The 20,554-nt window shown below is 43.2% G+C and overlaps 1 pseudogene across 1 annotated transcript; it reads right to left on the bottom strand.

Moving 5' to 3' along the window:
• Nucleotides 1-4,930: 4,930 nt before the first annotated feature.
• On the bottom strand, nt 4,931-15,943 carry LOC106564531 (filaggrin-2-like; annotated as a pseudogene). The gene is made up of 2 exons (XR_006757927.1): nt 15,625-15,943; nt 4,931-8,563 (listed from the first exon to the last, which is right to left on the bottom strand). The product of XR_006757927.1 is annotated as a filaggrin-2-like (transcript).
• Nucleotides 15,944-20,554: the final 4,611 nt, after the last annotated feature.

Genomic DNA, 20,554 nt, shown 5'->3' with positions numbered 1-20,554 from the left:
CTGTAGTTCTTGACCAGGTTTGCACACACTGCAGCAGGGATTTTGGCCCACTCCTCCATACAGACCTTCTCCAGATCCTTCAGGTTTCGGGGCTGTCGGTGGGCAATACGATCTCTCAGCTCCCTCCAAAGATTTTCTATTGGGTTCAGGTCTGGAGACTGGCTAGGCCACTCCAGGACCTTGACATGCTTCTTACGGAGCCACTCCTTAGTTGCCCTGGCTTTGTGTTTTGGGTCGTTGTCATGCTGGAAGAGCCAGCCACGACCCATCTTCAATGCTCTTACTGAGGGAAGGAGGTTGTTGGCCAAGATCTCGCGATACATGGCCCCATCCATCCTCCCCTCAATACGGTTCAGTCGTCCTGTCCCCTTTGCAGAAAAGCATCCCCAAAGAATGATTTTTCCACCTCCATGCTTCACGGTTGGGATGGTGTTCTTGGGGTTGTACTCATCCTTCTTCTTCCTCCAAACACGGCGAGTGGAGTTTAGACCAAAAAGCTCTATTTTTATCTCATCAGACCACATGACCTTCTCCCATTCCTCCTCTGGATCATCCAGATGGTCATTGGCAAACTTCAGACGGGCCTGGACATGCGCTGGCTTGAGCAGGGGGACCTTGCGTGTGCTGCAGGATTTTAATCCATGACGGGTAGTGTGTTACTAATGGTTTTCTTTGAGACTGTGGTCCCAGCTCTCTTCAGGTCATTGACCAGGTCCTGCCGTGTAGTTCTGGGCTGATCCCTCACCTTCCTCATGATCATTGATGCCCCACGAGGTGAGATCTTGCATGGAGCCCCAGACCGAGGGTGATTGACCGTCATCTTGAACTTCTTCCATTTTCTAATTATTGCGCCAACAGTTGTTGCCTTCTCACCAAGCTGCTTGCCTATTGTCCTGTAGCCCATCCCAGCCTTGTGCAGGTCTACAATTCTATCCCTGATGTCCTTACACAGCTCTCTGGCCTTGGCCATTGTGGAGAGGTTGGAGTCTGTTTGATTGAGTGTGTGGACAGGTGTCTTTTATACAGGTAACGAGTTCAAACAGGTGCAGTTACTACAGGTAATGAGTGGAGAACAGGAGGGCTTCTTAAAGAAAAACTAACAGGTCTGTGAGAGCCGGAATTCTTACTGGTTGGTAGGTGATCAAATACTTATGTCATGCAATAAAATGCTAATGAATTACTTAAAAATCATACAATGTGATTTTCTGGATTTTTGTTTTAGATTCTATCTCTCACAGTTGAAGTGTACCTATGATAAAAATTACAGACCTCTACATGCTTTGTAAGTAGGAAAACCTGCAAAATCGTCAGTGTATCAAATACTTGTTCTCCCCACTGTATATATATATATGTGTGTATATATACACTGCTCAAAAAAATAAAGGGAACACTTAAACAACACTTCCTAGATCTGAATGAAAGAAATAATCTTATTAAATACTTTTTTCTTTACATAGTTGAATGTGCTGACAACAAAATCACACAAAAATAATCAATGGAAATCCAATTTATCAACCCATGGAGGTCTGGATTTGGAGTCACACTCAAAATTGTGGAAAACCACACTACAGGCTGATCCAACGTTGATGTAATGTTCTTAAAACAAGTCAAAATGAGGCTCAGTAGTGTGTGTGGCCTCCACGTGCCTGTATGACCTCCCTACAACGCCTGTGCATGCTCCTGATGAGGTGGCGGATGGTCTCCTGAGGGATCTCCTCCCAGACCTGGACTAAAGCATCCGCCAACTCCTGGACAGTCTGTGGTGCAACGTGGCGTTGGTGGATGGAGCGAGACATGATGTCCCAGATGTGCTCAATTAGATTCAGGTCTGGGGAACGGGCGGGCCAGTCCATAGCATCAATGCCTTCCTCTTGCAGGAACTGCTGACACACTCCAGCCACATGAGGTCTAGCATTGTCTTGCATTAGGAGGAACCCAGGGCCAACCGCACCAGCATATGGTCTCACAAAGGGTCTGAGGATGTCATCTCGGTACCTAATGGCTGTCAGGCTACCTCTGGCGAGCACATGGAGGGCTGTGCGGCCCCCCAAAGAAATGCCACCCCACACCATGACTGACCCACCGCCAAACCGGTCATGCTGGAGGATGTTGCAGGCAGCAGAACGTTCTCCACAGCGTCTCCAGACTCTGTCACGTCTGTCACGTGCTCAGTGTGAACCTGGTTTCATCTGTGAAGAGCACAGGGCGCCAGTGGCGAATTTGCCAATCTTGGTGTTCTCTGGCAAATGCCAAACGTCCTGCACGATGTTGGGCTGTAAGCACAACCCCCACCTGTGGACGTCGGGCCCTCATACCACCCTCATGGAGTCTGTTTCTGACCATTTGAGCAGACACATGCACATTTGTGGCCTGCTGGAGGTCATTTTGCAGGGCTCTGGCAGTGCTCCTCCTTGCAGAAAGGCGGAGGTAGCGGTCCTGCTGCTGGGTTGTTGCCCTCCTACGGCCTCCTCCACGTCTCCTGATGTACTGGCCTGTCTCCTGGTAGCACCTCCATGCTCTGGACACTACGCTGACAGACACAGCAAACCTTCTTGCCACAGCTCGCATTGATGTGCCATCCTGGATGAGCTGCACTACCTGAGCCACTTGTGTGGGTTGTAGACTCCGTCTCATGCTACCACTAGAGTGAAAGCACCGCCAGCATTCAAAAGTGACCAAAACATCAGCCAGGAAGCATAGGAACTGAGAAGTGGTCTGTGGTCTCCACCTGCAGAACCACTCCTTTATTGGGGGTGTCTTGCTTATTGCCTATAATTTCCACCTGTTGTCTATTCCATTTGCACAACAGCATGTTACATTTATTGTCAATCAGTGTTGCTTCCTAAGTGGACAGTTTGATTTCACAGAAGTGTGATTGACTTGGAGTTACATTGTGTTGTTTAAGTGTTCCCTTTATTTTTTGAGCAGTAAATATATATATATATATATATATATATATGTATGTGTATGTATATATATATATATATGTGTATATATATATGTATGTGTATGTATATATATATATATGTGTATATATATATATGTGTGTGTATATATATATATATATATGTATGTGTGTGTGTGTGTGGTGTGTATATACTGTACAGTATATAGGGTGTATGTGTATAAGTAGGTGTAGATATGTAGCACTTTACTAGACATATTAGTTTTTATCAAGAGACATACCTTGTACAGCATAGCATCTATGGTGTTACATAACCTGACCTGAGACCAATGAGTTTACATTAATAACTCATGATTATAGGGCTCTGTGGACACCCTCATTCTGTAGATGTATTTCTTTACAAAGAGACACACCTTGTACAGCATAACCTGACCTGAGACCAATGAGTTTACATTAATAACTCATGATTATAGGGCTCTGTGGACACCCTCATTCTGTAGATGTATTTCTTTACAAAGAGACACACCTTTATATTGTAGCTGATGCAGTGATATATAAACGGTGACAAATTAGTTTATTCTCTCATGAGATGGATTATGTGGATATTTCCATAACAGCCTAAACCTACTGTAAAATATATATTATGTCACTTTGTAAGATGTGTGAATTACATGTAGTAGCCCTTTCCTGCAGTCAAATGACCTAGTGGCCTCATGGGTGGAATGTTATTCATATTTTTCATAATTCATAAACATTATTTTTTAAAAGCAACCGAAAATCCGGTGTTTCTATGTCAAACGGTTTTGTTTTATTTCAGTCTTCTGTGATGAGTAATATTGGGATGCAAACTCTAAATGTAATACATTTCAACTGTATATCTGACATGGTACAGGTGTCTTCTGTTTTTAAGCCCATAACCATGTGTGTGAGGTGTATACTTTTGTTTCAAGAAAATAAACACTAGGTGTGACCCTGATTTACTGCAGTAAAAGGTTCATCTATTTAGAGATGAGCTTTATACTATTGCCAAATTAGTTTATGTGGATATTTCCATAACAGGAAGCCTGGGCCTATAGTGTACTATATTATAACTGTGTTAGGCATATTTGTTTATCAAGAGACAGATGATGCACTGTAGCAACACTATTATATAAACTGAACCCAAAAGTTTTCTGCAAAATGTTGAGGAGCAAAAGCCTCTCACCCATTATGTGATTACTGACTAGAGTGTGAGAGTGTGTAGTAGCTTAGTGTGTGTTTATGTGTTGTACTCAGGACTCTGCTGCCCGGCGGCTTGTGTGTGTGTCCGTTGGTGGAGTTTAGAGTTTATGACATGAGTAAGTAGGTCACCACGGTTACGTCATGGATGTTAGATTCCGGTGCCCTAACTAGCATGGCCGTTGGGACACAGTGTGCTTGTGTGTGTGTGTGTTTGTGTATTTCTGGCCGTTGGGACACAGTGTGCTTGTGTGTCACACTGATGCTCCTCACATTACTATTAATCCTCTTTGCCAGGAAAGATGGGAGGGAGAAAGGAGAGGAAAGAAGGAGAGGAGATGGGGAACACTAGAATACTGAAGCTATTTGTGTTTGTATCTGTGTAGATTTTGACGGCCTCGTTTTAAAAGTTTTGTTCGGTACAGAACTGGACTAAGGGAGGAATGGACAGAGGAGAAGAGGGGAGGAACACTCAAATACTGAAGATATTTATGTTGCAGATTTGTAGCTGTGTTTATAGGAGTACAGGACAGAGTCGAAATGATCAGTGTGTTCTGTGCCTAGATGTGTCCTGTAATAAATCATATTTTGGGGTGTTTTCTACATGTATATGTTTTATATGTCATATAATATGTCTACTTTTAAACTGCATAAGTCATCTGCCAACTTGATTGAAATATATTTTTTCCCCCTCAACTTCAGTGGTGTTCCATTTATGACCATTTTATCATGTGTTTGTGTGAATGATGTTTCAACATTAGACCAGAAAGAGCGCAACAAAAGTATAAAAATCACATGAAACAATACTTTTAATTTATAATGTCTTTTTCAACATCCTTTTATTTTTCAATGTTTTCAATCTTTCAACAATCAGAATGAGTTGTTGTCATTATAACCATTGCATTACCCATTTCTGGACAATCAATTTCCTTAACCATCCGGCAAACCACAAACGTTGAACAATATCACAGAGTACAAATGTCAAGGGATAGGGACATGGGTAAAATACATACATTACAGTATCACAATTAGGAAGATACAAGGGGACGGAAAAACACACAATAACCCCCCAAAAGAACTGAATAAAATAGAAAATAATAATAAAATAATAATAATAACAGTATCCAAGAGAGATCGAGAACTTTACATTTATACAGAACGGCCAGTAGGCAGGCACGTGGATGTGAGACGTTTAACCAGTACAGCCTGTATGATCCACAGCTGATAAAGCAACTCAATGTAAAGGCCAAGATTGGGGATTGGTTCTTTTGACCTATGAAAAGTAGAGGCACCTTTGAGTGAGAAGAGAGTAGTTTCCCCATTGCTTCTCAAGTGCAATTACTACTTGATTCCTATGATCAGTAAGTCTAATGAATTGAGAATTTGTTGAGCTCTGGATTGCAATGTGCTTTTGTATTCATGGTTTCACCGTTCAAAAGGTGTTGTGTGTAGTCTTGTGATATGTTCATAACTGGCCTTAACAGGGGCTTTCTGTATGTATGTGTAAGAGGTCAGTAAAAGGTCAATTGACGGTAGGTTGCTCCAGGCATTTGCTAGTGACATGGAATCTAAAAGAAAGAGTTTCTTAAAGCGGTGGTTCATACAGACATTTAAGAAAACAACTTCAGGCATTTCATTGACATTGAGAACGGACTGTACAAACACTTTCTCACAAGGACAGACTGATAACTTTTCTTTTTCCACTTCCATTTCTCCTTGTTATTTTTTGTTGTTTTTCATTTTTTTCTTTGTAAAATATATTTAAATATATGTACATTTTATATATCACAGTTATGTACAATCCAAGTGCTTGAAAAATGATTGGGTGTCCTATTCTGCATAAAGCAGGGATAGGTGTTTAGGGAGTAACGGAAACTGGTACAGCTGTTTTGTTGGTGGGGAGGAAGAATGGAACTCATTGTCAGGGGGGTTGGACGTGTTTCTTTGGTCATGGGAATGTTCCCAGAATGCCTTACCACCCACAAAGCAATTGGCCATTTGAGAGTTCAAATCAGAGCCTGAAAACAGCCTTACATTTTAACGTTTATTCTAACCTTCCATTGTGATGTGATGTTTGTCTTTTCCCGAAGGAAACAAAATGTGAGTTCCATTTATTCCATTCCCCTCATTATTTTCACTCCATCACATTTGCTGAATCAATAAGTGATCTATTATTATCATTGTTCATGGATTGGATAAATGCATGGCGTGAGGGAAGGGTCCATATAAAAACATGGTGACACAGTGAACCAAGTCTTTTGAATCTGTCTGTGGTGATTGTGAACATCACTTTGACTGTCCTTGTTATTATCATCATCATCGAAGAGGAGTGTCTGTTGGCATAGTGGTAGGTGAAAAGGAGCGAGACACCTGATGATGAAGCAAAACTGAGGTTGGTTGTTGGTCGCAGTATCTCAAAGAGTCTTTGGTGCTCCCTTATTCACACCTCTTATTCTTCCTCCCTGCGTTGGATTCCTTTTTAGTATTCCTTCCACACCTCTTTCTCTTGCTTCCCTCTGCTAGCAGAACTCTGACTCGTTCTCTGCCTCTTTGTTTTCCCCATTGCTATGGCCGCCATGTTGGTGGTTGCTAGGCAGGGCCAGGTAGGGATGCTGGGGATGAGAGGGGGAGGGGGATGTGGAGGAGGCGGGGCTTCTGTTTGGCGCCTCCCCCTGATTGGACAGCGCTCTGTATTTCAGGCGGAGCTTGTGGGGCAGGTAGGTGGCCTGATCGTCTCCCCTCTGACTCTGTGGCACCGACATCTGTGATGTCGCCCTCTGGTTGTAGCTTCCGACCTCGGAAGATGACGGTGACTCGTCATCGCTAGTGGAACCACCTTCTTTGTCTGAGCTCCTTTGATCACCATCACTGGACGAAGTGTCTTTCCCAGAGTGGGACTCTGTGTAGTAGTCCTCTCCGGCCCTGGGGCCGCCCTCGTAAGTGAGCACTGGGGGCTCCTCCTCATCCAGGGTACTGAGATAGGTGTTGTTGATGTGGTGCTGGTTGGAGGAGTGGCTTGACTTGTTGCATTCTTCTCTACTGTGGTGGAGGAGCTCTGGGGCGAATCCTTCCTTGTGGCCGTCATCTTGGGTCTGATAAGAGCTGTACTGGCTTCTCTGTGTCTCCTGATGTCTTTGCTGCTCCTTGCGGGCTCGGTACCTTTGGACCTCCTCTGTAATGGTTTCTGTGTTCTCGGACTGTCTGCTTTGTTGGACCTGGGACTGTTGTTGTTCCATGTCCTCTGCATGCCTCTGGTTCTGGCTCTCCATATAGGAGGAGCTGGGGGAGCGGTACATCTGGATCACACTCCTCTGGGCTGGGGCCGCTACCTGCTGGGGTGCTGGGCTGGCAGACTCCTGGCGGTAGTCGTTCTGATGGTTGTGGTGGAAGTCCATGGCACAGTCGGCCTCTTGGGACCTGTGTTGGTGGCCACCGTTGAAGGAGATCCCAGTGGGGGAGACCAGCATCCATGTCAGTGTCGTTGGACTCCATCTTGATCTCATAGCCCATGGGCTCAGGGCTGGAGGAGTCGTCAGACATGCACCCGTCGGAGAGGGATCCTCTTGGGGAGTATTTTGGGAGTGGGGTGTGGCGTTCCCCTCTTGTGGACTGTTCTGCTTCGGACGAGTCGGAGTTCAGCAGAGTGTTACCACAGGCACTGGAGTACCCGCTACTGGAGAAGTAGGGGTTACCAGCACTGGACTGTCCATTTCCGCTGTTGGAGAGCTGCTGGCTCTTCTCCATGTAGGAAGCAGTGCTGATGAGGCCGAAGCGAAGCTTCAGCTGCAGGAGTTCCGTCTTCAGGCGGCTGTTCTCATCATTCAGCGCCATCACACGGTTCTCCAGCACCATGTCGTTCATCCTCCTCTTCTCTCTGGAACGCTTGGCCGCCTCGTTGTTCTTGCGCCGCTTCTCCCAGTAGGAAGCGTCCTTCTTTTCGTCGGAGATGAACTCCCGCTTGCGACGGCTGGACATGCTGTTCTTTGAGCCACCTTTGGTCTGGCGGCGCGGGACGTCATCGTCACCGGGTCTGGGAGACAGTGGCGGGAGGCTCTCGCTGTAGTTAGAGTATGTGTCTATGTCCAGGTCGTTGTTGTTGTTGGGAGATGCAAAGTGAAGATTCAGGCTTTCCATTGTTGAGTCCTTTTGACCAGATTGGTGATCTGGCATTAAGGCCAAATGGGGGTAAGGGAGAGGACTTATTTGTATTAACTTTCTCTTTAAGTCGCAGGATCTGCGAAAAACTCGGGGTGAGGTATTTGTGCTTCTCTAAGGCTGAACCTCATTGGTTAAATTATGTGACAAAGTTTTGTGAAATTTGAGTTTCACAGTAGGTTCTTCTATAATCGTTGAAGTCTCTAGGATGCAGAAGTGAAGTAGGTCAGTTGGTCTACTGGAAGACTTTTTCTTGTAGGCTGGGATCGCTCACGAGGAAACGCACTATAGAAAGAGAAAGAATAAGAGAGAGAACATTCATTAGTTACCATAAATACTATGCCTTCCCACTGTGACATACATTAGGCACTCAATGTTTTTCAATGTTACTGTACAATGGTGATGATCGAGACAGAACATACAGGCCTAGAAACTCATGATGTGATTAGTTCAGGGTATTCTTGAGTTCACATGACTTCATAACTGCAAATTTGACACTTGATCCAAACTGCAATGGATCTGCCATCACTCATACACTGGCATGTGACCATTTGCTTGTGCCCAGAAAGTATACGAGCTACTATGACATAATCATAACATTATGTAAGAAATGTTTCATCTTGGATTTGAATCTGAACATTCCTTTTATCACCTTTCACAATCCCTCATACTCAAAAGGACTTTACTTTGCTAGACGTAACCCTTATTGGAGTTCTGTGGAGGAGAAGGCGGGTGGGCCAGCCTGGGTGTATACAGAGAGGGAGGGTGAGTAGGGCAGCGGCACGACCGGTACCCTTTCCACTCCACTCACAGGAATATAGGTCAACTCTGCTCAGAGGGTGCTAGGCGGCAGGTAGCCTAGTGGTTAGAGCATTGGGCCAGTAAAAATCTTCCGTTCTGCCCCTGAACAAGGCAGTTCCCCGGAAGGCTGTCATTGCAAGTAAGAATTTGTTCTTAACTGACTTGCCTAGTTAAATAAAATAAAAAAATAGGCAGGTGGTGTGGGTAAGGGAGGTTCTGAGCTGCAGTGTCTAAAGCTCTCTCTGTACAGTGTTGTGTAACAGCGCTGCATCCAACAATCACATAAGAGGGCCAGTCTGACCTAGTGCCAGGGCTGCAGTTACTGAGCGATGGGCAATCAGGGAGGGAGAAAGGGAAGGAGGGCAAACCGTCTATGTATCGACCTCTAATAATGTCCCTCTATAACCTTTATCAGTTGCCAGGTGGGATATTTGTAAATGTAGCTATAAGGTCACATTGGTCTCTTATGGCACAATTGTCTGCAATAATCTATCAAAGAGGTCAACTCAAAGAAATACACCTCTGCAAATCACTAACTTAGTCTGTCTATGTGTCATAACAGTGGGCTGATGTCCCGAAGCTGACATATCACTTGTTATTCAAGTATGTATCGAGTGCATTCTGTGCCTCTACCGACGGGAAACATTGCTCAACATCCCCTTTTCTCACAAGTCACCAACATCGGTCGGTGGTGTTGCTGCATACGCAGTTCAGTTGACTCATATAGATGTTACATAACGTAAATGCGCTAATTCTAGATCTGTTGCGCTGATGATTCAGAGACATTCATTATGCATCACTTAACAGGGCACTGTGTGTCCTATCTAGATTTTCTATTTCTCCACCAGAAAAACAGATCTGTGAGGATTCAACGTAATAATCTATCTAGGTCATTACTGTGTTACAATTACTAGTTCATTCTTTTTTTCTGAAGCAACTCCCTGAGCCAACAAGACTGCATCAGTCAAAACATTGACAGAGTCCGTTGCCGTTTGTGATTCTGATAACAGATCAAACAGAACGCTGAGGTAATCATGATGGCCTGTTCTGATTGGTTGCTGTCTTATTGATTCAAATTTGAGTCAAACAGGAAAACCCGTAGATCAGTAACAGAAGCTTTTGGTCAGTTATTGTTTTCTTATCTCTTTTTTCTATAGATTCAATATTGTTTCTAATGTTAGGTATTTAATCTGTTCATTTCTGGTCTTTGCTACCACTATCAGGCTACCACCACTATATCTAACAATAGCTCAAGTAAGACTAAATAAGGTCTGGTTTTATTTTTGGGATCTAATCTAAAGCTGTCTCTACTCCATCTGTCACTGACACACTAACTGAACTCAGTACAAGTAGAGTACTTTCTAGCCACTTCATTTGGCTCTAGAGCTTGTCTGGGTTACACAACCTGACCTAGTATAAACCTCATCATAACAACCTGACCTAGTATCAACCTCATCATAACAACCTGACCTAGTATAAACCTCATCATAACAACCTGACCTAGTCTCAACCTTGTCATAACAACCTGACCTGGTATCAACCTCTCATAACAATATAGATCTAGTCTCAACCTCATCATAACAACCTGACCTAGTATCAACCTCATCATAACAACCTGACCTGGTATCAACCACATCATAACAACCTGACCTGGTATCAGCCTCATCATAACAACCTGACCTAGTCTCAACCTCATCATAACAACCTGACCTGGTCTCAACCTCATCATAACAACTACCTGTATCAACCACATCATAACAACCTGACCTGGTCTCAACCTCATCATAACAACCTGACCTGGTATCAACCTCATCATAACAACCTGACCTGGTACAGCCTCATCAAACAACCTGCCTAGTCTCAACCTCATCATAACAACCTGACCTGGTATCAACCACATCATAACAACCTAGACCCTAGTCTCAACCTCATCATAACAACCTGACCTGGTATCAACCACATCATAACAACCTGACCTAGTCTCAACCTCATAACAATATAGATCTAGTCTCAACCTCATCATAACAACCTGACCTAGTATAAACCTCATCATAACAACCTGACCTAGTCTCAACCTTCATAACAACCTGACCTGGTATCAACCTTGTCATAACAACCTGACCTGGTATCAACCTCATCATAACAACCTAGACCCTAGTCTCAACCTTGTCATAACAACCTGACCTAGTCTCAACCTCATAACAATATAGATCTAGTCTCAACCTCATCATAACAACCTGACCTAGTATCAACCTCATCATAACAACCTGACCTGGTATCAACCACATCATAACAACCTAGACCCTAGTCTCAACCTTGTCATAACAACCTGACCTAGTCTCAACCTCATAACAATATAGATCTAGTCTCAACCTCATCATAACAACTTGACCTAGCTTCAACCTCATCATAACAATCTAGAGTATGACCATTTTATTACATAATAATACTAGTTTACAGTATATCTTTCTCACAGTGGCAGCTCCCTTCCTCATTTCCTCATTTGCATAATAGTTTTAGTGGTTACACCTTCCAGGACACTTTTCTCTGTCTTTTTTTCACAGTGAGAGACAGACAGCTAGGAATTCCCTCCTATTTTGCTCTGCTCTTTCTTTCCCCTAAAGAATCACCACAGCCACCAGATGAGCCATCTCTTCCTCTGTCTCGGTTTTCACCCAGACACAATACTAGAGGGTGTAGTATGTTTTAAAAACAAAGTTGCGAGGGAAAACTGAAAACTAGAATGTCAGGAAGGTCACAATGTTTCCACTCGTCGATCAAAAGAAGGGAGAGAGAGAGAGCGCCATTCCGTGTCCCACTGACCTAAAAACGGAGCGCTGCGCATTTTCATCTGCCTCATTGATATACTACTGGTACTCCCTGTATATAGCTTCATTCTTGTGTATTTTATTCCTTGTGGGTTTTTTTTATTACTCTGCATCGTTGGGAAAGGGCTCATAAGTAAGCATTTCATGGTAAAGTTCTATCCGGCGCATGTGACAAAAAAACGTGATTTGATTTGAACAGAGCTTGCTCTCTGCCTTTGACTGCGTGCCATAAAATAGGTAAATAGAGCTGGAGAGGGAGGAAAATGGAGAGGGGGAGGGATTACAGTGCGCTCTAAAAATAGAGCGATAGAGAAGGGGTATTGGGGAGGAAGGCTGGCGAGAAAGGCTTAGATGAATTCAATTGGTGGACACGACATTAAAGGAATTTTACAGACACTGCGGTACGATGTAAAAAAAAACATTTTTTTTAACTTGAATAGCCTACGTCAGCAGCGCAAAATCGGATTATAAAACCCCTGGTGATTGATACGCAACATTAATTCCTGGATACTCTATTTGACACCGGGAGGGGTCTCTATGCTACTCTATCTCTATGCAGACGATAAACAGCATGCATTTGTGAAATATATATATATATATTGACGTCAGAAGGCACACACCCATGTTCCATGTCAAAATCCGACAGAACATATTTCATAGAGCTGTGAGCGACCGGGCTGATGTGCTCGTGTTCTGAATGTCATTGTGACAAGTTTACAAAGCAGAGCTTGCTTAATGCTGAAATACTAGCCACACCTACAGGTTACACACTGGAGGTCAGGGTGAGTACATTTTAGAGGTTGAATTCTCTCTGTAATATTGCAGTAAATACTGGATGCTAAAGCCAAATTATCATTCCAAAGGGATAATACAAAGAAAAAAGCATTGAAGATTTTCAAAAGCCAGAATCTCCCTTGCTTCCCACACAATTATCAAGCTGTAGGAATGACTCACTCACAGCTAGTATTTCACCACCAGCGAGTTTAGCTGGGGGGAGATGTTAAAGACGGATGGGAAATGTTAGCACTGCCAAAGCCGTTCTCAGGCATTTCACCACCACCTTTGACCCCCGAAGGCAAGACTGAGTAATGCAAAGCATCTCTTTTCCCCTCCATCTCCAAGACATGATGAGCCACCCACATAAATGGACATGTGGTGGAGAGGCCGGTCAGGGCGCCTCCATTTTGGGTTCTGGCTTTGTCTTCTAAGAAAAGGCACCTAGAATCTAGGGAGACCTTCTAGGTCAACTCTGAGTTCTATTTAAGCATATCGTCCTCTCTGTCACATGGTCTTGGGGACTAGGCTGCCCCCCTTCTTTTCCATCTGCAACTAGGGAAATGCACTTTATTTATGTTCAATGTTCCTTATCAATGTCCATTTAGGATGTACTTATCATCATTTGAACAGGCCAATACGGTCCAATTGACCAATATAGATGGCACCAAACCTGTGCCAAACATCTCTAATCCCTCTACAACTTCCTACCCATAAAGATCTGTAATACTGTAACATGGACTTCTGCTCTCCATTCACTTGCAATAAAATGAGGGTGTTGTTTGCTAGGTGTAAGTCCAAGCATCCTTCAAGGTTATAGCCTAGATTAAAGTACCCTAAAAGTGACTTCACTATCGGGCAGCCAAAGTGTTCAGCTACTTCAGATTCCACAGAGGCTAAATCTAAGAGTGGCGTCAACTAAGTACTACGAACCCTCAGAACGTTTGCCTTCTAGTGTTTTTAGATATGGCCAGCTTGTACCAGGCAGGTACACACTTAATAAGAATTCTGTCAATGAGGCTGTGTGGCAAAGTCAAAGAAAAGCCCTCCTGATTATGTTTGATGTTACAGTGAACCGAGTTGTAGACCAAAATGTAGCTCTAGGTCTTTCCACACATCCTGCTTTCCCCCAGTCTGAGTTAGACTGGTTTGACCAATATTCAAATTGGGAAAGAAAGGCTGTTCTGTAAACAGACCAACTGGCAGCAGCCTAAAAAGCTCAGTGACTGCAGCTCTGCCGACTGAGGGGTTTCCCTCTATTGCATCATGTCCTGGAGTTGGACAACTCAACACACACAAGCCCTGTTTTTGGTTATTATTTTAATTACGCAATAGAGCTAGTCTCATTAAGATCCTATGGGAACAAGCAACTTTATACAGACTGCCGGAAAATACCAGAATTAAACCACCTGATATAATTGGTGTAATTACATCTAAATAGGATTTGAGTGTTTTGTTTTAGTACAGATTTCGCAAGAAATATATAAATAGAAAATATAGTTGTACTGACTGGGAGATGACTGTAAAGCAATCTGCTTAGGCTATGGGAAATCATGTACAGGCTAGTGATAAACATTAAACATATGGCCGGTGAAAACCTCAGGGCACAAGTCTTGATTGGCAACACCTGCTTTTACTTTGCAACAGGTCAATCAAATACAAATACCTCTAGATTACATTTTTTTTAAAATTAAAAATACATGTGATATTCCTAATTATTAAATATCAAGGCACATGCTTGCAGATCTTTGTCTATGAATTAATTCTGCAAACTTTCCCCCAGCCCTTATGAAAGACCATGATTCTATTCATTCTCCTCCTCTCATTCTACTGCGTAGCTTACTAGTGCATAGCTATTATGTCATATGCCATACCACCCCTCAGCCCCCCCCAACTAAAAAAAACTCTATGGACTGCTTATAGATGTGTAATAACATGATTATAACTATCCTTTATGCCAAAATTCCATGACATCTAATTTTGACCAAATATTTATCACATAAAATGACTAATGGCATAGCATGGAGGCAAATGCAACTTATAGCTAGTAATCACTCTTGTTCCAAGTTCCAGAGAAAGGCGGCCGAACATCCTCGCCAGGCACATGGAATGTCTGAGGGTCTGACTTACAACACGACAAAAGGAGGTCACCGATAGGAACGAAATCAATAACTTGCCTGCACCAGTAGACCATTTATTGCACTGAAATAACAAAAAAAATGTTCTATTCGTTTTCAGTATACTTTGCCTATAATTAACCTACCTGTATATTATTAGACGTATCAACGCTATTAATGACAACTTCATATATAAAATATAGGTCACACACCTGCTATTTAGATTTAGCAACATGTCAATAAACCAAATATTTAAATAAATATGAAACAAATATTTTTAAGTAAAGAAAGAAAAAACATGTTTTAAACTACAATAACTCCAGACAATGCTCTTCACAGCAAGAGGCCAACCCCAAAAACGGTTTGATATTCCTATCTATTGCACAGTGGATTTACTACCCATCCATTGAACAAATACCATGAGGGAAAAACGCCCGACCTGACATTGAGCGCATTGAGCAATGTGAATCGGCTTCTTTTTACAACAGCATCCAGACTTTACAATACAATGCCTTGATTAAAACAGAGAATTTGCTAAGCTTGAGGAATATACAGTATGAATGAATAATTGGGAAAGGGAACTGGTTTCAAATAAACCACAATGACTACACATAACTGAAAGTCACACATACAGTGGCTGTCTACCGGTAGGGGCGAGTCGCCCGCATGTGAACAATACCCATACCTAAAAGCATAATGAGAATCTGAATCCGCAAGTGTTGCACTTTTAAACAAATATCAAATTCGAAATAATTCGTTATCCAGCATTCAAACCAATCGAACATTTACGCACAGAATTAAGCACATCAATAGGACTCCAACGCACCTTTTACGAACAAGTGACGTGTCTCCAGCAAAAAATGCACAATGCCGGACACAAAGCAATCGCCTTCCGCAGTTGAAGTTGGCTCGTATCCTCTATTTCTTTCAACAGAAATGGTCAAATAGCTAGATGTTTCAGTTGTCTGAGAGAATTTTAAAAAAGCGTTCGGGAGCAGCTCTAGCTCCTCTTACTTGCTCTGAGGTCAGTCTGTCTGGTTGTAGCTTACTAGAAGCAGTGTCTCCCCCTTTTGCATTGAGTCCTGACTGTTATGTTGGGCGCTTGCTCCAGTTTCTCTCCCTCTCCCCTCTAGAATGTGTGTTAGTGGGTCAGTGGTTGCGTAACAACTCATAGGCTGCCTCGTCACGTCTTTTTTGTTGGCGCGCGCGCTCCCTGTTTGCCCCACGGTACTGATCCCTATTGCTTCGACCTGATGCAACACAATTTGGCAGGATCGGGCCACCGGACCAGTGATATCTGAAGTGACTAGCGCCAGACAGAATTAGATTTCGGTCAAAGATTTGGTTAGGTTGCCCAAAGGGCGAGGTGAAGACAAATAGCCTAAAGCGTGTTTAGCCTACCTGTGCGTGTGTACACATTTTATTATACTTGTAAGTACCAAAGTCCTCACAAGAATAGTAAACCAACAAAAATTCAGAGAAGTGAGGCCATTTTGCTTTACTTGCAAAAATTGTATTTTAGGCTTAACAGTTAGAATTAGGATTCAGGTTTACATTTAGGGTTTGGGATTACTTTCAGGGTTAGCGGTTAGGGAAAATAGGATTTTTAATGGAAATCAATTGTTCATCCCCAAAAAGTCCTCACAAGGTGTGTGTGTGTGTGTGTTTGTGTGCAAGATACAAGATATAACATACCATATGTGATTGAAGTGGATCATTGCATTGTGTGTGTGTTATTATAGGTGTGTGCATAAAAGAGCCAGAATGGGGGCATAGAGAGAATTAACGCAAGGATGAGGTCATCAGCCTCATCACACAACTAAAATTACATCAGTTACAACCTGCTATTTAATTCAAGGTTGTGTTCCAAATGGCACCCTTTTTACCCCATAGGGCTCTGGTCAAAAAAGGTGCACTACATAGGGAACAGGGTGCATTGGGATGCAGCTGTCACATTCTTGAAAATGATCGGACCAAGGCGCAGCGTGAGTATAATTCCACATATTTATTTAAGTGAAACTAACAAAACAAACTAACAAAACTTACAAAGACCGTGAGGACGTAGTGCCCAAACACACTAACAATCAATCTCCCACAAAACACAGGTGGGGAAATAGCTACCTAAATATGATCCCCAATCAGAGGCAACGATAAACAGCTGCCTCTAATTGGGCACCATATTAGCACCAACATAGAAATAGACATACTAGATCACCCCCTAGTCACGCCCTGACCTATTACACCACAGAGAACCAAGGGCTCTCTATGGTCAGGGCGTGACAGCAGCCCAAGTCATTTTTCATAGCAAAAGCACTCAGGGCTGAGAGAGATATATTGTATAAGAAAAACAAAGTGTTTATCCCAATTCAGCTCGCGTCAATATACATTCAAACTAAACTCATCAATCACAATGGGCATGAGTGTTCAAATAAACCACTCTAGATAAAATAATGACATTAGTCAATAAATCGCTAACTTTGACCTATTAGGTGATGTGTTACATCTTAAACATGTATAATCCTCAAAATGATGCTTATAACCATATCATTAATCTGTTTTTATGTACATGCTTCCCCCCTTTTGAGGGTTATATATAGCATCACAAACTTCTACCTTTTTGAATATATACAGTTGAAGTCGGAAGTTTACACACAATTAGGCTGGACTCATTAAAACTCGTTTTTCAATCACTCCCCAAATTTCTTGTTAACAAACTATAGTTTTGGCAAGTCAGTTAGGACATCTACTTTGTGCATGACCCAAGTAATTTTTCCAACAATTGTTTACAGACAGATTATTTCATTTATAATTCACTGTATCACAATTCCAGTGGTTCAGAAGTTTACATACACTAAGTTGACTGTGCCTTTAAACAGCTTGGAAAATTCCAGAAAATGATGTCATGGCTTTAGAATCTTCTGATAGGCTAATTGACATAATTTGAGTCAATTGGAGGTGTACCTGTAGATGTATTTCAAGGCCTACCTTCAAACTCAGTGCCTCTTTGCTTGACATCATGGGAAAATCAAAAGAAATCAGCAAAGACCTCAGAAGAAAAATTGTAGACCTCCACAAGTCTGGTTCATCCTTGGGAGCAATTTCCAAATGCCTGAAGGTACCACGTTCATCTGTAAAAACAATAGTATGCAAGTATAAACACCATGGGACCACGCAGCCATCATACCGCTCAGGAAAGAGACGCGTTCTGTCTCCTAGAGATGAACGTACTTTGGTGCGAAAAGTGCAAATCAATCCCAGAACAACAGCAAAGGACCTTGTGAAGATGCTGGAGGAAACAGGTACAAAAGTATCTATATCCACAGTAAAACGAGTCCTATATCGACATAACCCGAAAGGCCGCTCAGCAAGGAAGAAGCCACTGCTCCAAAACCGTCATAAAAAAGCCAGACTACAGTTTACAACTGCACATGGGGACAAAGATCGTACTTTTTGGAGAAATGTCCTCTGGTCTGATGAAACAAAAATAGAACTGTTTGGCCATAATGACCATTGTTGTGTTTGGAGGAAAAAGGGGGAGGCTTGCAAGCCGAAGAACACCATCCCAACCGTGAAGGACAGGGGTGGCAGCATCATGTTGTGGGGGTGCTTTGCTGCAGGAGGGACTGGTGCACTTCACAAAATAGATGGCATCATGAGGCGGGAAAAGTATGTGGCTATATTGAATCAACATCTCAAGACATCAGTCAGGAAGTTAAAACTTGGTCGCAAATGGGTATATATACACTGCTCAAAAAAATAAAGGGAACACTTAAACAACACAATGTAACTCCAAGTCAATCACACTTCTGTGAAATCAAACTGTCCACTTAGGAAGCAACACTGATTGACAATACATTTCACATGCTGTTGTGCAAATGGAATAGACAACAGGTGGAAATTATAGGCAATTAGCAAGACACCCCCAATAAAGGAGTGGTTCTGCAGGTGGGGACCACAGACCACTTCTCAGTTCCTATGCTTCCAGGCTGATGTTTTGGTCACTTTTGAATGCTGGCGGTGTTTTCACTCTAGTGGTAGCATGAGACGGAGTCTACAACCCACACAAGTGGCTCAGGTAGTGCAGCTCATCCAGGATGGCACATCAATGCGAGCTGTGGCAAGAAGGTTTGCTGTGTCTGTCAGCGTAGTGTCCAGAGCATGGAGGCGCTACCAGGAGACAGGCCAGTACATCAGGAGACGTGGAGAAGGCCGTAGGAGGGCAACAACCCAGCAGCAGGACCGCTACCTCCACCTTTGTGCAAGGAGGAGCAGGAGGAGCACTGCCAGAGCCCTGCAAAATGACCTCCAGCAGGCCACAAATGTGCATGTGTCTGCTCAAACGGTCAGAAACAGACTCCATGAGGGTGGTATGAGGGCCCGACGTCCACAGGTGGGGGTTGTGCTTACAGCCCAACACCGTGCAGGACGTTTGGCATTTGCCAGAGAACACCAAGATTGGCAAATTCGCCACTGGCACCCTGTGCTCTTCACAGATGAAAGCAGGTTCACACTGAGCACGTGACAGACGTGACAGAGTCTGGAGACACCGTGGAGAACGTTCTGCTGCCTGGAACATCCTCCAGCATGACCGGTTTGGCGGTGGGTCAGTCATGGTGTGGGGTGGCATTTCTTTGGGGGGCCGCACAGCCCTCCATGTGCTCGCCAGAGGTAGCCTGACTGCCATTAGGTACCGAGATGAGATCCTCAGACCCTTTGTGAGACCATATGCTGGTGCGGTTGGCCCTGGGTTCCTCCTAATGCAAGACAATGCTAGACCTCATGTGGCTGGAGTGTGTCAGCAGTTCCTGCAAGAGGAAGGCATTGATGCTATGGACTGGCCCGCCCGTTCCCCAGACCTGAATCCAATTGAGCACATCTGGGACATCATGTCTCGCTCCATCCACCAACGCCACGTTGCACCACAGACTGTCCAGGAGTTGGCGGATGCTTTAGTCCAGGTCTGGGAGGAGATCCCTCAGGAGACCATCCGCCACCTCATCAGGAGCATGCCCAGGCGTTGTAGGGAGGTCATACAGGCACGTGGAGGCCACACACACTACTGAGCCTCATTTTGACTTGTTTTAAGGACATTACATCAAAGTTGGATCAGCCTGTATTGTGGTTTTCCACTTTAATTTTGAGTGTGACTCCAAATCCAGACCTCCATGGGTTGATAAATTGGATTTCCATTGATTATTTTTATGTGATTTTGTTGTCAGTACATTCAACTATGTAAAGAAAAAGGTATTTAATAAGATGATTTCTTTCATTCAGATCTAGGATGTGTTGTTTAAGTGTTCCCTTTATTTTTTTGAGCAGTATATATATATATACACACATTTGAAGTCAGAAGTTTACATACACCTTAGCCAAATACATTTAAACTCAGTTTTTCACAATTGCTGACATTTAATCCTAGTAAAAATTCCCTGTTTTAGGTCAGCTAGGATCACCACTTTATTTTAAGAATGTGAAATGTCAAAATAATAGTAGTTTATTTCTTTCATCACATTCCCAGTGGGTCAGAAGTTTACATACACTCAATTAGTATTTGGTAGCATTGCCTTTAAATTGTTCAACTTGGGTCAAACGTTTTGGGTAGGCTTCCACAAGCCTCCCACAATAAATTGGGTGAATTTTGGCCCATTCCTCATGACAGAGCTGGTGTAACTTAGTCAGGTTTGTAGACCTCCTTGCTCGCACACACTTTTCCAGTTCTGCCCACAAATTCTCTATAGGGTTGAGGTCAGGGCTTT

Source organism: Salmo salar, chromosome ssa12 (genome assembly GCF_905237065.1).
Source record: "Salmo salar chromosome ssa12, Ssal_v3.1, whole genome shotgun sequence".
NCBI classification, from domain to species: Eukaryota; Metazoa; Chordata; class Actinopteri; order Salmoniformes; family Salmonidae; genus Salmo; species Salmo salar.
The sequence above is the reverse complement of the archived record's forward strand: the minus strand, read 5'-3'. Positions and strand labels throughout refer to the sequence as shown.